Source organism: Nicotiana sylvestris, chromosome 8 (genome assembly GCF_000393655.2).
Source record: "Nicotiana sylvestris chromosome 8, ASM39365v2, whole genome shotgun sequence".
NCBI lineage: Eukaryota > Viridiplantae > Streptophyta > Magnoliopsida > Solanales > Solanaceae > Nicotiana > Nicotiana sylvestris.
Genome location: NC_091064.1, coordinates 21,142,808 through 21,163,478, shown reverse-complemented (window position 1 = coordinate 21,163,478; position 20,671 = coordinate 21,142,808).

Below are 20,671 nucleotides of genomic sequence, written 5' to 3'. Positions count from 1 at the left end.
TTATAGCCTCTAATGCTCTCCAAAAATTTCCAAGGTCCAAAGTCTACTAAAAAATGTGTTTTTGATGTATTTATACCATGTAGGAACGGACACGGACGAAACTACCCTTTCCAAGCCGAAGTGGGACAATTGGACCGTGAAAATACACTGGCGCAGCGCGCCATGCGCTGCATTAGTGAGGATCTTCAGAGAGTTAATTTTTTTCACTTTGCGAGAATTTTGCACTAACTCCCTGTTACAACCTTGAATCCCCACCCTCAGAACTAGGGGTGGGCATTCGGTCGGTTCGGTTCGGTTTGAAGAAATTCGGTTCGATTATTCGGTTTTCGGTTTTGTAAAAGTAGTAACCGAAACCGAACTGAAATAAGTTCGGTTCAGTTTGGTTATTCTAATTTCGGTTCGGTTTTCGGTTTGAACATTATCATATTGGACTCCTTCTATGTAATAATACGACCGGCGAATTTGTTGATTTTTCCCAAAACTTCGAAATTGTTGGAAATATTGTGTTTATAGAGAAAAAAATAGACTAAACTTTGCACACTTTATGGATCATAAAATTCAAACATAGTGTAAATTACAACTCTGTGTGAAATTCTCCCGGTATCTATCACATATGCTATGGAAGTTTTAATAGACTGAAAGTCTTTAAGATTGGAAAGTTGATGGACTTACTTAATTGGGTTGAGTCTTTGATAGATTGGACCTAATAATATTAATTTATTACATATGGGCTTAGCCTAGTATAACTTAAAGAACATATATGTTAATAATTCGGTTTTTCGGTTAATTGAACTAAAAAACTTACTAATCGAAAACCGAACCGAAAAACCGAAATTTTAAAATTTTAAACCGAAACCGACCGAACAAACAGAATAACCGAAACCGAAATAAAAAAAATCGGTTCGGTCGGTTTATTCGGTTCCGACCGAAATATGTCCACCCCTACTCGGAACTGTGATGACGCTTAACAGCCAGCGTTAGAACAAATTCTAGCCATTTTTAACAAATCAAATTAACCGATACCAATTAAACTGAATAATTGAAATAGAATTGAAATAAAATTAGAAAAATCATAATAACCGCGATATCTAGATACCATCCCAAAACTGGTGTCACAAGCTCATGAGTGACTAGAATAATATAGATAATGGTCTGAATAAAAGTTAAACTGTCTGAAATAAAATAAACAGCTAGGATAAGGTAGAAAGGGACTTCAGCGTTGCGAGCGCTGACAAGTTGCACCTCAAGTCTCTGTCAGATGTTCGATCCGAGCAATTTACTGACAGCCACTAAGACCAACTTCAAAATTTGCATAAGAAGTGTAGAGTGTAGTATGAGTACAACCGACCTCATGTACACTGTAAGTGTCGAGCCTAACCTCGATGAAGTAGTGACGAGGCTAAGGCGAGTCACTTACAAGAACCTGTATGCAGTATAATAATAATAATAATAATAATAATAATAATAATAATAATAATAATAATAATAATAATAATAATAACAGGAAAGAAATGCAGGAAAATTAAAGCAGTTAACTAAAGAAAATATACTCAATCTTCAAAATCAGTAAAATCGGAGATACAGTCCTCAGAATCTTGTATGAAAAACTGAAAGCCAACACAATGTACAATGAATACTAAACACATAATATGTTACGACGCGCAACCCAATCCCACCTTACAAACACAATTCTCCCTTATTTCACCATATCAATATCAAGAAAACAAATAAAATTCGTTGCGGCGCGCCACCCGATCCCACCATATAATCAGAATCAATATCATAATCCTCCCTTATTTCACCATATCAAAATCACATATAAAATCCGTTGCGGCGTGCAACCCGATCCCACCATATCAATATCAATCCTCCCTTATTTCACCTGTTGCATCGTGCAATCCGATCCATAAACAAAATCAATAAATGAATCAATTCAACAACTCAAATCACAAGAATCTCTATGATTACAGAATAAGAAAGCAAAGCCACAAAGGAATCTCGTACAAATCAAGGAAAGCTACAATTAATACAAAGCAACAAGACAGTCAAATATATTGACAATTAAACTGTACAAATAAGATATTAAGGCAAGTAGTAATTAATCATGTAAGCATGGGAGAAACGAATATTTTAGTATGAGAGAAATAAGTGACAAGTAGTAAGTTAAGGCATAGGAAATAATTAAAGCATGTAACAATTAAGACATGGAATAAAAAAATTAATGAAATGTGGGAAAGCATGGAAAGAGGTATTTTGATGGCGTATATACACTCGTCACCTCGCATATATGCCGCTACACATGTAATTCACATAGCACATAGCTCAAGGGTTCCTTATTACCTTAAATCAAGGTTAAAACCAACACTTATCTCGCTCCGCAAGAAAATCAAAGCACAACCGAGGCATTTTCTCTAAAATTCGTCTCCAAACCAACCGAATCTAATTAAAATCGACTTAATATCAATAAACAATGCTAGAAAAATCAATTACAACACATAAAGTTAAGATCTTTACACTTTTCTCAAAAAGTAAACAAAGTCAACCCTGGGCTCGCTTGGTCAAAACCCGAGATTCGGACCAAAATCCAATTACTCATTCACCCCCGAGCCCGGTTATGTGGTTAGTTTTGAAATCTAGCCTCAATTTGAGGTCTAAATCTCAATTTTACGACTCCTTCCCCCTCCCCATTCTTCCCAAATCCATAATTTTCTATCATGAAAGAACATAGATTAAGGTTAGAAATTAATAGGTATTGATTGAAATGGAAGAAAACAAGTTAATGTATACTAACCTATGGAAGAGTGATGAAATTTCTCTTCAAAATCGCCTCTAGGCCGAGCTCTAATGAAAAGATGGTAAAAAATGGACACGGACTGGAAAGTTTTTAAACCATAATACAACATTTCCCAAAACCCGGTGAGACAGAGTCATAAGCTCTACAGAAAGTATTAGAATCCCATTATACATCACTGCCTGAAATAAGGATAAACAGTAATAAGGAATAGCAGAAGGTAACTCCGAGACCTGCGAGCGTTGGGCAGATATACCTTGAAATCTCCCGAAACAACTGAATGATCACTAGCGCCTGGCACGAGAAGATGTACTTGGATCTGCACAAAAATGTGCTAAAGCATAATATGAGTACACTATAATGGTACTCAATAAGCATCAGGCCTAATCCCGGTAGAGTAGTGACGAGGCCAGGTTAAAACACCTACTAGGACAAGAAAATTGAACAAATATAGTATGGTATAATAATAAAAGCGAGGAACCAGTGACAATAAAGCAATGTAATAAGGTAGCTAACAACTGAATTTAAAGCAGTAAAGGCAACAAGAGTAAACACATGATGAAACGACAAGAAGACGGTTACGGGTAATTATGAGTGAAACAATGAAGAAACAACAAGAGATGTTCAACCAACAAGCCTTTTCAATATGGAATGTACAACAAGAATCACAACCGAGGTACTCCCTCGTATTCACATTTCACAATTTCAATCACAATATTTTCTTATATTATCGCGTGAGCCTTACATTTAGTTTTAAATTTATTTTTTCCAAAATAGCTACACATGTTTTAGCCCACCTTATCTCACTGCGTGGCTTCAAGTAATTCCATTACTAGAAACACGTGTATAGAGCCCACCTTATCTCATTGCCTGCGTATCAACCCTTAACCTAATACCACTGCATGCATATCAACATTACAACATAATCACAACTTGCACCTGTCACGCACCTTTTTCTGGTGAAATCGGGTTTCAACACGTGACAACTCTTTTAACGAAGGTGTTAAAAGAGAGAGTCATCACCTAATGGGTTTGAGGTGCGTTAGGGCACCTATTTGCAAATAACTCAGGTTTAACCAGTTTGGGTTACCAAAGATCAGGTAAGGTCTACCAAAGATCAGGTAAGGGCTCAAATTACCTCGAGGAAAAGGTGTTAGGCATTCCTCGAGGTCCACAACTGTGGGTCCCAGCCGAACTCGAATTATATGAATTAGTCCAAAACAAGAGGTAAAGGCAAGAAGTTTGGGACGTTCATTATTAAACACAAATAATGGATTTAAAGACAAGGGGGGGGGGAGGGGCGAAATTTTTAGCCTAAAGGATCATCCTGTGCACCATAAATAATACTTCGTAACTCCCTCAAGATGAGATGCTACTCGTATTATTCAGCGGGCACACACTATCATCTCCTGCTACCCGATTACTATCTTTATGTTATTACCTAAGGCGTACTAATTGACTCTAAACCATACCTTATGTGTGCACTACCTGTCCCATGTCTATGGACCAGGAGGCGTTTGGACCCCTATTTTGGGTGGTTCTAAACTTAACTTAGGTTGATCAAAATGAGAGAGCTAGGCGACATACAAAATAAGTTGGACTTCATGTAAAAGCAATTAATGGCTCAAGTTAGCCTCCACACTTAGACAACAAATGCATGTAAACAAATTAGGCATTTGACAATTCCAGAATTAAGACGAGTTAGAGTCATTAAGCCATATAGACATGGTTTCTATGTGACCTTGGAATTCAGACATGCATGCAGTGTAAGGTTCTATTTTAGAGGCATGCTTTCCGAATAACTATATATATTATGGAATCTGGTATTGCGTATTGATTACTAAAATTACATATTATAAGTGTTTAAACCTATAGACATGATATCTAGGTGCAGTAGTTGGCAGTGATTAGTAGTGATAGCCATGGAAGATATTCAGAATTACTCACTTTGATCATATAGGCATGCTTTCTAACAGTGACAATGAAACAATGTTGAAAGTTAATATTAGCACTTTAAAAGCGAGTGATAAGGTCCTATAGGTAGGATTTCTAATGATTAGTAATTGAAGCTGATTTTAGCTCTTATAGGCATGATTTCTAAAATACAGATTTGGAGAACATAAACTAATATAATCCTATGATCATGGTATCTAGTGAATATGCTGCAATTGAAGGATTGATCATTTTATTTCCTATAGGTATTATATCTAGCAATCATGTAGAATCAGAATATGTTGAACGAATTGAACATTGAAGTCCTATAGGCAGGTTATCTAACACATAGAAGCAGAATATGTTCGAGCAAATTAAACACATATAGGCAGGATTTCTACCCATTTCATGCAAATATTAAAGTAAACTCATTTTCCCAATTTCACTAACACCCCAATTGTTATTATAGAATTATTACAGACCTAATGAATGAAATAAATTACAAAGTTATAAAATAACTATAATAGGCCTTAGACATGCCCAAAGTATACCCGACCATGCCTTCAATTTCACATCTAACAGGCTTCATCATAGCCTAGAAGTCATAGCCAATCAAATCCAGAAAACATCCCTCATTAATATAAAATAGCCAAACCCCAGTAACCATCAAAGATTCAGAAATTAGACATGCACAAGCCCAATGGCTCATTCAGTAAATGAAAAGAGGGTAGGATGGAGAAGTTAAGACAGAGTGGTAAGGAACCTTAGACCCTAGTGTGTCAGAGTTCCCAAGGGCTTCAAGAACCCAGGGCACTACTCACACTAGGGATGTTGATAGAGGAAGCTTAGGGGAAGGGCTTTGGCTTTCAGCCAGCCTCAGAATTGGACTCATAAAAGGAAATAATCAGTGAAAATAGTAGTAGAGTAATAGGTTTGGAAAGCATTTGCAAACTTATAAGATAATCACATGAGCAAATTAACACACTGGGCATGGTGATATATGATAAGGAACAAGGAGTCTGGGATTGCAAGTTAACAGGCCATGGTATTAGACTATTAAAAACCAAGATGTGCAACCATTTTAGGACTTAAAGGATCATATTATACCGAGCAAAAGAGTTAAACATTATAGTACAAGCAGGATCAGGTAACATAAAGAGTATCAGTCAGGCAGACTGGCTTTAAGGGATTACAAATCATTAGGGGTACAGATTGGTCATGGCAATGACACATATAGTGACAAAAATAGTCATAGGAGCATACAATATTCATAGCAAGGTCTTAAACAAGTTAGGGCATGCTAATAACATTAGTGGGTCATTAGAAATTCAGGATTAGGCAGAGAAACATGGATTAAATCATATAGTCAAAGCAGAACACTGAACTACCAGCAACACTAAACTAAACATGCTTCATTCTTTTCAAACTAACTAAGCTAGGGGCAGAGACATATTTAGACTAATAATCATAGACAGAATTAGGCAGAAAAGAGTCAAAGAAACACAATAAATCATGCTTCAAAGAACATGCTTAACATAATAGAGTAAACTCTATAAAGAATTAGAGACTAACCAGTGATTGTTCGACAAACAAGGAAAAGGATTGCAGTAAGGACCCAGAACTTTGAATGTGTCAAGTTCCAAGGGTTTCAAGAACCCAAGAAGTGCTCACACCCAAGAGAGGTCAGAAAAGTAAAGTCTGGTGGTCTTGGCTTTCAGCCAACCAAGAGCCCAAAAAGAATAGAATAGTAACAAGCACATAGTAGAAAAACTTTAGCTTTTAATGAGAAAATAGTGATTAAAAGTCTCTTTTTAAAAGGGGAATGGGGAGGGGTTTATATAGTAGAAGATATTAAACACTCAAACAAGGAAAATCATTAATCAAACACGAGAAAGGAAAGAACATCACATGCAATCGAAAGTCAGTAAGGAAAAGAGAAAATTTTCAAACCCTAATTTTTTAGGGAAAGTGAAAAATCGGCAGAAACTAAAATAAAAAATCAAACATCACACAGAATATGACGAATATAGACAAAATATTACCCAAAATCAAAGAATTGAACCATTTTGGGTTCGATCTAAAGAGATCTGAAAACCCTAGTTTTAGGGTAAGTAAGAATCAACAGAAGATATACAGAGATTCATACCCATAATAGAACAAGAGTGAATATAGATGGAATAGCAGAAAGGTCAAGGATTTGAACCGACTTTGGTTCAATTTTGATGAGATTTGCTTGCCATGTTTAGGCAAGCAACTAGGTAACACCATAGACGAACCACCAGTAGTGAGAGGAGTCCAATAGGGTAAGCAAATAATGGTAAAATCTCATTATCAATGGGATTAGGAGAGGGGACTTGGGGGAGGCGGCTAGGGTTCTTCATAAGAGAAGAGAGATGAGAGCATATAAGGGCGGTGGTTCGGAAAAATGGCTAGGGTTTCGGGGGGGGGGGGGTTGATTAATTAAAATGGGGGGAAGGGTGTGGTTTGTTGATCTTGAAAGATCAACGGCTGGGATTTAAAGGTGAACTATGCGGGTTAAAATAGGCAGGTACCGACCGAGTTATAAGATTGGGTCAATTGATTTGGGCTGGAATTTATTGGGCTGGTGTATGGGATATTGGGTTGGTGTATTAGGTTCGAAAAATAGGTTTAGAATTAGGCTATTATTTAAATACCCCATATTTAGCAAAAAATAATTTATAAAATAATTAATAAATAACAAAAATATTACTTATGCACTAAAATAATTAAAAATAATAAATTAACATTATAAAACTGTAAAAAGATATTTTTGCATAAATATCGTAATTTTACATGAATATGAGCTATTATTGCAAAAATATACAATTAGCCTAAAAATGCAAATATAATTATAAAAATGCAATAAATATTAAAACATACATATTGGTATAAACGATGAGTTTGGATGAATAAATCACTTTAAAATAATTTGAAGGATAATTATTGGGTAGTCATATAATAAAATGCAGAAATAAATCGATTTAAAGCCTTTTACAATTATGGAAAATTGTGAAAAATGCTTGTATAGGCTTATAAGCTAAATGATAATGCATATGTACCATTTTGAAAGTGTATATATATATATATATATATATATATATATATATATATATATATATATATATATATATATACAATAAAAATATGAGGGAAAAATTGGGTATCAACAACCGCCCCTCTTTACCCGGGAATGATGGAAGAATTGTCGGGTAAAGAAATGATGACCAATTTTGACCGAATGGGATGATTTTAAAAATAGAGGCCGAACTCCGGTTCCTGAGTTGCCTACATATCCCTGGTTTTACAGGAATCAAGCCATGTGTAGTTCTGGATCCAACAGTGAACGAAACCGATGGAGTTGTTATAGGAATGGTTGTACATTTCGAAAACGGTTCTTTTGATAAGGATAGTATTGGATAGATTTATGCGGAATTATGAATGTGAATATGAAACGTAATGGATGTGTTATAGAGAAAGTATATGAATAGCCATAGAGTAAGAAGTGGGAATTGATGATGGTCGGTTACGTTTAAAACATTTGCAGAATGTGAACGTTATGAACGGAAACCGGAACAAAAATTGCTCCCGTTTTAAGAACGGTTACTTCCTGGATTACCTGCAAAACTTAAAACACGATGCATGCAAATATATATGGATTATTGCGAGAATTTAAACACGATGCAAATTCTCTTTGGACCATGGAGATTGTCTTTGGACGGTGAGAATGATGTCCTTACACCATGACATTCCGGGCCATGAATCATGTGATAAGGAATTCGCAGGACGTGAAATGATGTTCTTGGGTCATGATAATGGTGCCTCTGAACCACGACGCCTTTGAATAATAATGTGCAATATTGAGAGATCCTCAGGCCATGGCATGGTGTCTTCCGGCTATGAGGATGATTCCTTCGGACTATGATGCCTTTGGACAAAAATGGTGATGTTTCAGCCCATGAAATGCAAAGACATGATGCTGGGTCATATATGAAGTGAAACAAGATAGAGTTTAGTCTTTCATAACATTGGTGCAAAGCTTAGCCCCGGGAAAGCAGAATAGTGCTAGATTTCAAGTAGCATAACATTCGGTATTAGGCAAAGAAGGCAGAGCTTAGACTTATGCAATTAGGGTGGTGATGCTTAGGCTCATGCAGGAAGAGGAGACAATGCTTAGTCTCATGCAAGGAATGGCAATGCTTAGCCTTATGCAATTGAGGAGGCAGGGCTTAACCTCATGCAAAATGGGAGACAGTACTTAGTCTCATGCAATTAGGGAGGAAATTCTTAGCCTCATGCAAAATAGGAGATAGGGCTTAGTCTCATACAATGGAAGGCAGTGCTTAGCCTTATGCAATTGAGGAGGCAGGGCTTAGCCTCATGCAAAATAGGAGACAAGGCTTGGTCTCATGCAAAATAGGAGAAATGCTTAGTCTCATGCAATGGAAGGCAGTGCTTAGCCTTATGCAATTGAGGAGGCATGGCTTAGCCTCATGCAAGGAAGGAAGACAATGCTTAGTCTCATGCAAATAAAGGAAATGCTTAGCCTTATGCAATTAAGGAGGCAGGGCTTAGCCTCATGCAAGGAAGGGAGACAATGTTTAGTCTCATGCAAGGAAAGACAATGCTTAGTCTTATGCAATTGAGGAGGTAGTGCTTAGCCTCATGCAAGGAAGGGAGACAATGCTTAGTCTCATGCAATTAGAGGAGACATGGATTAGTCTCATACAATGGAAGGCAGTGCTTAGACTTATGCAATTGAGGAGGTAGGGCTTAGCCTCATGCAAAATAGGAGACAGTGCTTAGTCTCATGTAATGGAAGGCAGTGCTTAGCCTTATGCAGAGAGGAGACAATGCTTAGTCTCATGCAGGGGAAGGCAGTGCTTAGCCTTATGCAACTGAAGAGGCAGGGCTTAGCCTCATACAAAGAAAAGATAATGAGTGATAGCAGAGTATTTTCTTATCTGGAGACATGTTTGCATTTGGAAATTTTGTCATTATGAAGATAGTAATTTTGATATGTGTGTATTCGCGAATACTCCTGTTATGTTCATTGTGCCTACAGCCAAAGAAACATTGTGAGTTTTGCGGGAAGGTTGGTTTGTGACTTCACCTGCTTGCTTTGCTTTGCTTTGCTCTGGGGATTCTGTTTGAGTTACCCTGGGTAGCATCTGGCTGCCATAGAAGTAAAGTTTTCAAAAAATATGCAATCATTTGATAAACATAGTTATTTTAAAACATAGTAGTTTACGATATCGAGTACATTAGATGAATCAATGACTATAACACTTCTAGAGACATTGCGACTTCCTTGCATTAGAATTTCGAGGGTCCTCCTCAAAATTCTTCCCAGTTTAATAAACGATTCTTTGACCGTTCTACATATGACGAAGTTGGCTGGACTAGCTCCGGAATTTTGAGGGTCCTCCTCAAAATTCTGCCCCAATTTCTGACCATGGGGAAAATGAAGATTTTATTAAGATGTGACCAAACCCACAAGGCTACCTACGTATCCCCTCTTAAACGAGAATCAGGTCAAGCGTAGTTCAGTTACAATGCAAATAATCTTAAACATAGTATCTTTTGACTGCGTCTGAATTGATAGGCTTTGGCCAAATTTCTCCGTTCATTTCTGCAAGTATAAGTGCTCCTCCTATTAGTACCATGTGAACCATGTAGGTATTAAGTGAAAATTTCCCTTTGACTTCATCTTGATACGGAAAGATCCACTTCAACACTAGCTGCCTCGGTGCGAACTATTTGGGTCTGACCCTTTTGTTGAAAGCTCTGGACATTTTGTTTTGATAAAGTTGACCGTGGCATACAACATTCATTCTTTTCCCGTCAATAAAAGCTAATTGTTCATAGCGACTCCGTATCCATTCTACATCACTGAGTTCTCTTCCTGTATAATTCTCAAAGAAGGAATTTCGACCTCGACGAGAATGACAACTTCAGTACCATAAACCAACATGTAGGAGTTGCTCTGGTTGATGTGCGGACTGTGGTACGATATCCCAATAAGGCAAATGGTAATTTCTCGTGCCATTGCTTGTGGTTGTCTACCATCTTTCTCAATATTTTCTTGATATTTATTACTTGCGGCCTCCACGGCTCCATTCATTTGAGGTCTGTATGCTGTGGAATTTTTATGCCTGATTTTGAAGGTTTCACACATATCTTTCATTAAGTCGCTATTTAGGTTGGCGGCGTTGTGGGTGATGATGGATTCTGGCACCGAATCGGCAAATAATACGATCTCTGACAAAATCTGCGATGACTTTCTTAGTTACAACCTTGTGAGATGCAGTTTCAGCCCATTTTGTGAAGTAGTCTATGGCCACTAGAATGAACCTGTGCCCGTTTGAAGCGGCGGGCTCGATCAGATCGATGACATCCATTCCCCAAGCGGCAAAAGGCCAAGGTGCACTTGTTGCATTGAGTTCATTTGGTGGTACCCGTGTCATGTCTGCATGTATTTGACACTGGTGACACTTTTGGACATACCTGATGCAGTTCGTTTCTATAGTCATCCAAAAATATCCTGCTCTCAATATCTTCTTGGCTAAAATAAAACCGTTCATGTGTGGTCCGCAAGTTACGGCGTGTAGCTCTTCGAGCAGTCTGGAAGCTTCTTTGGCATTGACACACCGCAATAACCCTAGGTCTGGAGTCCTTTTGTACAGAATTCCTCCACTTTGGAAGAAGTGGTTGGATAATCTTCGGAGTGTGTGTTTCTGAGTATGATTTGCATGTTCCGAGTATTCTCCTTTTGCCAAGTATTCCTTGATAATATGGAACCACGGATTCCCATCCGTTTCTTCTGTAATATGAACGCAATAAGCTGGCTGATTATGAATTCTCACTGGAATAGGGTCGATGAAATTCCTGTCTGGGTGTTGTATCATGAAGGACAAAATGGCTAATGCATTTGCGAACTCATTCTGGATTCTCGGAATATGTTTGAACTCTATCTTTGTGAAGATATGGTAATATTTTGGTATTCTTTGTAGCCCACTCTCCTAGAACCTGATGTACCAGAAGGTTTGAATTACCTATTACCAACAATTCCTGGGTATTCATGTCAATGGCCAAATTAAGCCCCAAGATGCAAGCCTCGTATTCTGCCATATTGTTAGTGCATGAAAATTTGAGTTTCGCGGATACCGGATAGGGTTGACCCATTTCTGACACCAAAACAGCTCCAATACCCACTCCTTTGAAATTTGTAGCTCCATCAAAGAACATTCTCCAACCGTCATAGGTTTCGGTGATATCTTCTCCTACAAATGATACTTCTTCATCGGGAAAATACGTTTTCAATGGTTCGTATTCTCCTCCTACAGGATTTTCTGCAAGATGATCTGCTATAGCTTGTCCCTTGACCGCCTTCTAAGTCATATAAACAATATCAAATTCACTCAACAGTATCTGCCATTTTGCTAGTTTCCCTGTAGGCATTGGTTTTTGGAAAATGTATTTCAGAGGATCCATCCTTGATATGAGATACGTGGTATAGGCACAGGAGTAGTGCCTCAATTTCTGAGTAATCCACGTCAGAGCGCAGTAGGTGCATTCCAGCAAAGAATATCATGCTTTATAGGGTGTGAACTTCTTACTCAGATAATATATGGCATGTTCCTTTCTTCCCATCTCATCGTGTTGTTCCAAGACACAACCGAAAGCTCCATCTAGTGTGGATAGATAGAGTAGCAGAGGTCTACCAGGTTTCGGCTAGACCAGGACTTGTGGTGTGGACAAGTATTCCTTGATTTTATCGAAAGCTTTTTAACATTCTTCAGTCTAACTTGTTACAACATCTTTCTTCAGCATTTTGAAAATCGGCTCACAGATCACGGTCGATTGTTCTATGAAGCGGCTGATGGAATTGAGACGCCCCAAGAAACTCAGCACATCTTTCTTGTTTTTTGGCGGTGGTAAATCCTGGACAGCCTTGACCTTTAACGGGTCTAGCTCAATTCCTCAGCGGCTGACGATGAATCCTAACAACTTTCTAGCAGGGACTCCAAAGGAAAATTTTGCGGGACTCAGTTTCAAATTATTCATTCGGAGACGACCAAAGAACTTTCTCAAGTCTGCTATGTGATCTGTACCCTTCTTGGATTTGATGATGACATCATCCACATACAATGCAAACCTTTACCCAACCTCTTCAAAGTAGTCAATGGATAAATATTGAGACTCGAACCCCCCATCTATTAGGACTCTAGCAATGAATTTGTCCTCAAATTGTACCGTGATATGCAGTGCTCTATTGTGACCCAGTCCTTCGGGCGGCAGTTCGTCTTCGTGAAAAGTGATCTTGTGGCTTTCCAATACTTGCCCTACCATATTAGCCATTTCTCCACTAGTGATATTATTGGGTACATAGGCTTCGTTCAACACTTTAATCAATGCATTCCTATGCGCCTCAGAATTCTATAGTAGCGATAGAATGGATATTTGAGCAGGGGTTTTGTTCAGATGATCAACCATAGAGTACCCTCTTGCTTGCACCTTTCTCCAAAGATCGTTTGGGCCAGTTTCAATGATAGGCTGCTTGGGAGCAGCTTTTTTACTTGTTCCTCCCAAATGTTTGGGCGTGTAAACCCTACCGCTCCTGGTCATACCTTATGTTGCACCGGTTTCTTCCATCTTCCCCTTTCCTTTCCTTCTCGCCTCTACAGCATAGTCCCAAGGTATAGTATTAGACTTAAAGGACGGTGTGGGTACTATTGTCACGGTGAAGGGTGTGGTCACTTCCACCTCAAACGGAGTTGACGTGGCTGAGGGCGCTGTTACTATAACCTCAAATGGAGTTGGTGCGGCTACTTCGACCTCAATTGGTCATTGAATCTATACCACAATAGGTGTGAGAATGATTGGAGATATTTTAGGTTCATCCCCTTCACGAATGAGCCCGATTGATCTTTCTAGATCCCATTCTTCATCAGTTTTTATCACATTTACCCCTTCGCCTCTGTGATTCGGGAGGGAGTTATTGTGGATATTTGGTGCGACCTCTTTTGCTTGTATAACCTTGGTGTCAATCAACGTCTGGATCTTATTCTTCAAAGTGAGGCATTCATCAATAGTATGACCCTTCATGCCTGAGTGATCAACATATATCTTGTTTGGGTTAACCCACTAGGAAGTGTTTTCCATAGCAATAGCAGGAATGAGAGTGACATAACCGGCAGCCTTCAGCCTCTCATACAACTGATTGATGGGTTCAGCAATAGGAGTGTATTGTCTGGGCGGTCTACAATCAAAATTTAGTTTGGGTTTTTGGTAGTTTTGGCAGGCTGGTGGTGTTGAGTGGTAATATGCAGGTTGGGTGTTATAGGTATGGTAAGTGGTGGTGGGTTGTTGTCACCTGGGAGGTGAAGGCTGATATGTGGGTGGTGGTATTTGGTATGTGAGGGCAGACTTCGGCCCTTGGGCTACCATTACTGTACCAACTTCTTTCTTCTTAGAGATACCTCCCGACTGCAAGGCTTTATTTGTGTCTTGTAGTGCTTCAAAATTTGTCTCCATTCCACTTTTAGTTACTTCCTCTATTCGTTCTCCCAGTTTGATGGTATCGAAAATTTATGGCTTTCAATAACCATCAACCTTTCGTAGTATTGTGGATCTTGGGCTCGGACAAAGAACTTATTCATCTGTTCTTCTTCCATTACTGGCCTTACTTTCGTAGTTTCTGATCTCCATCAAGTAGCATACTCGTGGAAAGTTTCGGTTGGCTTCTTCTTAAGATTTTGAATGTAGAAGACATCTAGCATATTTTCTGTATTGAACCTCAACTGATCCCTAAAATCTGATGCCATGCTTATCCAATTAACCCATTTCTTCGGGTTTTGACTGATGTCCTAGGACAGGGCGTCACCAGTGAGGCTCCTCATGAGCAGCTTCATGTGGATTCTTTCATCTTTACCAACCCCTACGAGCTTGTCACAATATGTTCTCAAAGTGTACCTTCGGATCACCTGTCTCGTCGAACATCTCAAACTTTGGAGGTTTGTAACCCTCTTGTAGTTCTACGTTCGACTGAATATACAAATCTTCATAATTCAGACCTTCAATACCTTTACCGTCTTCAACACCCTGGACTTGACTAGTAAGCTTCTTGAGCTCCTCCGCCATATTCTTTATGAGCAAGTCCAACTTGGCGAATTCAGGTATGTATAGGGTTTGTTATGGAGTGTAGGGTAATGTTTCCACGTATATGTGATTGCTTTGATGGACTCTAGGAATTTGGGCATAGTGGTGATCGTTGGTTGAGTTTTGGGAATTTGGGGTAGGTTGTGGTGTGTTTTGAGGAGTATGATAGGTGGTGATTTGTGGATACTGAGTCGAATGGTGGTGATGTTGTGGAGGGGTTGGTACTGGCGGAGGATTAGGATTTTGAGGAGGTGTGGCATACTGATGAGGTACGAGAGGATTTTGTTGGTTTTTTGTGTTCTGGGAAGGTGCTGGGTTTTGGGCATTATGTTGGTTGGCGTCGGGGACGTTCAGGGTACGGGAAAGGTTTGCCAAGTTCCGAACTTGCTCAAATTCTCCTTGTAGCTCCAATATCTTCTGTTCCAACCATAAGACCAAGTCATTCTGTGCTGGTGTACTCCGACCATCTGAAGTCTTGACATTCTCTGAATGCATAGCGTTATCTTTCCTGATACCGCTAGTATCATCCATTCTGGCTTTTCCTTTACTTTTAGGATCACTTGGAGGAGGAGGAGGAGGACCTCTATATCTGGTATGATATGCTGATGATGCCAGTATGCACGAACCAACCTTAGGAGATGGGAATAAACAAATAAAGAAAACGAAAAACAAAAAGGTAAATAATTTAGTAAGGAGTATTAAAAGGATGTTTGTGATATTTAAACACATATTGAGAAATTATAAATTTGCGTCCTAATTTGGGAACCTCATTGTGCCCGAGGTAGGCCTAAGCGACATTTGGATTTGGAGAAAATGATGCCAATAACTGCGCCATTTCATTAATATTATAAATGAACCAAATCTCTACTAAAACGACAATAATGATAAAGAGTCACTAATGTCATTTGCCTTATTACAACCAAAGTCTAAAACGAGTCTAGAAAGCAAGTAAAAAACATCATTCCTAATCTATTTGGTCTCAGATGGACCTTCTCCATGCTTGGCCTTCTTTGCTCCATCGATTAGATTCCCCAGGTTGCGCATGTCCAACAGCAGATATGCCCTTGCTAAGAGCCCTCCTTCATTGTCATCCATGTTTTGACAGCCTACAACCCTCTTTCTCATCTTACCTTCAAGCTTCATCAAACCCTGCTCTAAATATTCCAACCTCTCTGTTGATTTAGTAGCGATTTCTCTCCACTCGTTGATTGCTTCCATGTCCACTTTATGTTGTTCCAAACGCCTAGCTTCAGACTCGAAACCCTTTTGCACATCATCCTGTATTTGACTTGTGCTTCAGCAGCGTCGTCTAAAACCCTATTCTTTAGATTAATCCATGGCTTGATATCACCCGCTATATCATCTACCAACCATGATGGAAAGAAGTGCACATGGCCGGCATGATACCGATCTAGCTCGATGGTATCTTTCTCCACAATGATCTTTTGATGCCACATGTGTTGTGCCTCGAACTTGAATGGAATGGCATTCCCCTGGAAGTGTGCTTTGTACTGAACCATTTTGGAAACTCGTGGTATAACCTACTTTCTCTCAACTTGCCTCATAACCCTGATAGGAGCATAAGAATAGATCCCCCCTTAATCCGATTAGCACTAGATGAGGAGTATCTCTCAACCTGATGATGAATTCACTGCTAGGGAACCATTCGAACATCCAATGTACCTTGTCATCCGTCAGATTGCTGAAGAAATGTGCCCAACTCACAGCGTTTTCTGGTTGCACGAACCTGTTTGGGATAAAAGTCATTCTCTTCGGATGGTGATAGGCTATGTGGTCATTCCATAGTCGTCGCGGAAGTTCTTAACGGTATTCTCCTCTCTGAAGGTTTTCCAACAACCATACTTGCAACAACAGATTGCAACCCTCGAAATGACTATACCCCTTTTTATAATGGTCTAAAGCCCGGTACATATCACCCAGGATCATAGGGACAATAGTGTAAGTTTTCCCCTCAATCTCCTCCATTAAAGTCTTAGTGACCATAGCTAGGCGAGTGTGGATCCTTTCTCCTTGTATTGGAAATACCAATATCCCCAAAAAACAAACAATGAATACGAAAACTCGGCGTGGAGTCCAACCCAAAGGAGTGATGGCAAACTCATCATGGTAAAGGCGGTATGACTTGTTGTGCCCATAACTCTCATAAAGGGAATCGAATGGTATGTAAGACTTCTTCATACAGACTAAATCATCATTTTTCTTGAAACCCATCATTTTCAAGAAACCTCGAGGAGTGCAATTTTCCGATACCAACAAACCAGGGCTATCCCATGGTAGCCCAGCGAAACCTCCTATTTCTTCTAAAAAGGGAGTCATTTCTATGTCACCAAAATGGAAAACGGCTCTCTTCTCATCCCAGAACATGGTGGCAGCCTCAATTAATGTATTGTTTGGCTGAATGTCTAACATAGATGGTAAATTCTCGAGGACTCTTTTCACATGATTTTTGTCACTTAGCGGGAGATTTTCCCACCAATTTAGTAGCAAAGGTGAGATATTTCTAACCATGCCGAACCTGGGGACTTCGTGCCTCATTTCTACAAAAAAAAAATAGAGTTCCCCCTCCAAATTTGGCTATTCACATGTTAACGATCAACATATTAGCACGTTTTCTCCAAATAATGCACAGATCGTGATTGTGTCCATTGGGATCATGGAAATCCCGACGGACTTTGGACAAGGCTTGTCTTTGCGAGTTATTATGCGGACATCGTTCTAACTCATACTAGGTTTGGACATGATGCATGCACAGTTAATATTAGAGTGGGGGTTTCTAGAAAAGTCTAGATCGGTACCCTCATGTGGACAACTTGAGAGGGAAAGGCACAGAACCATTTACTGTACCGTTGATCGACTAGTTTTACCGCAAATAAGTCTTTCCAAATTTAAATGGTGATTTAGGAAGAGCGTGGACACTCATCAAGCGCTGCTATGGTATTAATTACGCACGAGTGAAATAAGATGTGGAACATGCTTTATGCAAAGATAAAACAATACGTTGTCAAATATTTTTGCATGATGAAAGCAGTAAATGCAGTATTGAATGAAACGTAAAGACAAAGAAAAAAAACAAGGAAGAAGTTAGTTCGCACAATATGGAAATTATAATAAAGTAGATAATGGAGTAAGGGTGGGGAGAGACAAGATGTAGCAATTCTTAAAAAAATGTCTAAAGGAAAGCATATGTTATGACCAAATTGAGCAGATATTTGCATGCTAACTCAAATAAAGGGAAAACAGGGAAGAGGGTATACAGGTAGCAGTAAAAGGGAAACAAGAGCGGGATATTCATGTAACAGCAAAAAGTTATAAAGACACGTTTATCAGATAAGACTAATTCATATAGAACAAGTTTGCTATGGTAAGAGCCTAAAAATATTTCAAGCAGAGTCGCCATGCTGTCGCGCTCCTTTTTCTCGCAAAATCGGGTTTCGACACATGACAACTCTTTTAAGGAAGGTGTTAAAACATAGAGTCGCCACCTAACGGGTTTGAGGTGCGTTAGAGCACCTATTTGCAAATAACTCAGGTTTAACCAGTTTGCGTCATCAAAGATCGGGTAAGGGCTCAAATTACCTTGAGGAGAAGGTGTTAGGCATTCCTCGAGGTCCACAACTGTGAGTCTCGGCCAAATTTAGACTATATGAATTAGTCCAAAACAAGAGGGAAAGGACAGAAGTTGGGGAAGTTCATTATTAAACACAAATAATGGATTTAAAGAAAAGATGGGGGGTCCTAAATTTTTTAGCCTAAAGGATCACCCCGTGCAAAATAAATAATACTTCATAACTCCCTCAAGATGGGATGTTACTCGTATTATTCAGCGGGCAAAGACTATCATCTCCTGCTACCTGATTACTATCTTTAAGTTATTGCCTAAGGTGTACTAATTGATTCTAAACCGTACCTTATGTGTGCACTACCCGTCCCATGTCTATGACCCAGGAAGCATTTGGACCCCTATTTTGGGTGGTTCTAGACTTAACTTAGGTTGCTCAGAATGAGAAAGCTAGGCAACATACAAAACAAGTTGGACTTCATGTAAAAGCAATTAAGGGCTTAAGTTAGCTTCCACACTTAGACAACAAATGCACGTAAACAAAATAGGCGTTTGACAATTCTAGAATTGAGACGAGTTAGAGTCATTAAGCCCTATGGACATGGTTTCTATGTGACCTTGGAATTCAGACATGCATGCAGTGTAAGGTGCTATTTTAGAGGCATGCTTTCCGAATAACTATATATTTTCGGGAATCTGGTATTGCGTACTGATTACTAAAATTACAAATTAAAAGTGTTTAAACCTATAGACATGATATCTAGGTGCGGTAGTTGGCAATGATTACTAGTGATAGCCATGGAAGACATTCAAAATTACTCAGTTTGATCCTATAGGAATTCTTTCTAACAGTGGTAATGAAACAACGTTGAAAGTTAATATTATCACTTTAAAAGCGAGTGATAATGTCCTATAGGCAGGATTTCTAATGATTAGTAATGTAGATTTGGAGAACATAAACTAATATAATCCTATGATCATGGTATCTAGTGAATATGCTGCAATTGAAAGATCGGTCATTTTATTTCCTATAGGTATAATATCTAGCAATCATGTAGAAGCAGAATATGTTGAATGAATTGAACATTGAAGTCCTATAGATAGGTTATCTAATACATAGAAACAGAATATGTTCGGGCAAATTAAACACTTATAGGCAAGATTTCTATCCATTTCATGCAAATATTAAAGTAAACCATTTTGTCCAATTTCACTAACACCCCAATTGTTATTACAGAATTATTATAGGTCCAATGAATGAAATAAATTATAAAGTTATAAAATAACTATAGTAGGCCTTAGACAAGCCCAAAGTATACCCGGTCAGGCCTTTAATTTCATATCCATCAGGCTTCATCACAGCCCAGAAGCCATAGCCAATCAAACCCAGGAAACATCCCTCATTTACATAAAATATCCAAAACCTAATATCCATCAAAGATTCAGATATTAGCCATGCACAAGCCCATCGTCTCAATTAGTAGGTGAAAAGTGGGTAGGATAGAGCATTTAAGACAGAGTGCAAAGGAATCTTAGACCCTAGTGTGTCAGAGTTCCCAAAGGCTTTAAGAACCCAGGGCAGTGCTCACACTAGGGAGGGTGATATAGGAAGCTTAGGGGAAGGGCTTTGGCTTTCAGCCAGCTCCAGAATTGGACTCATAACAGGAAACAATCAGTGGAAATAGTAGTAGAGTAATAGGTGTGGAAAACATTTGCAAACTTATAAGATAATCACATGAGCAAATTAACACACTTAGCAGGGTGATATATGATAAGGAACAAGGAGCATGGGATTGCAAGTTAACAGGCCATGGTATTAGACTATTAAAAACCAAGTTGTGCAACCAATTTAGGACTTGAAGGATTATCTTATGCCAAGCATAAGAGTTAAACATTATAATACAAGCACGATCAGGTAACATAGAGAGTATAAGTCAGGCAGACTGGCTTTAAGGGATTACAAATCATTAGGGGTACAGATTGGTCATGTCAAGGGCACATATAGTGGGAACAATAGTCATAGGAGCATACAACATTCATAGCAAGGTCTTAAACAAGTTAGGGCATGCTAATAACATCAATAGGTCATTAGAAGTTTAGAATTAGGTAGAGAAACATGGATTAAATCATATAGTCAAAGCAGAACACTGAACTGCCAGCAACACTAAACTAAACATGCTTCATTCTTT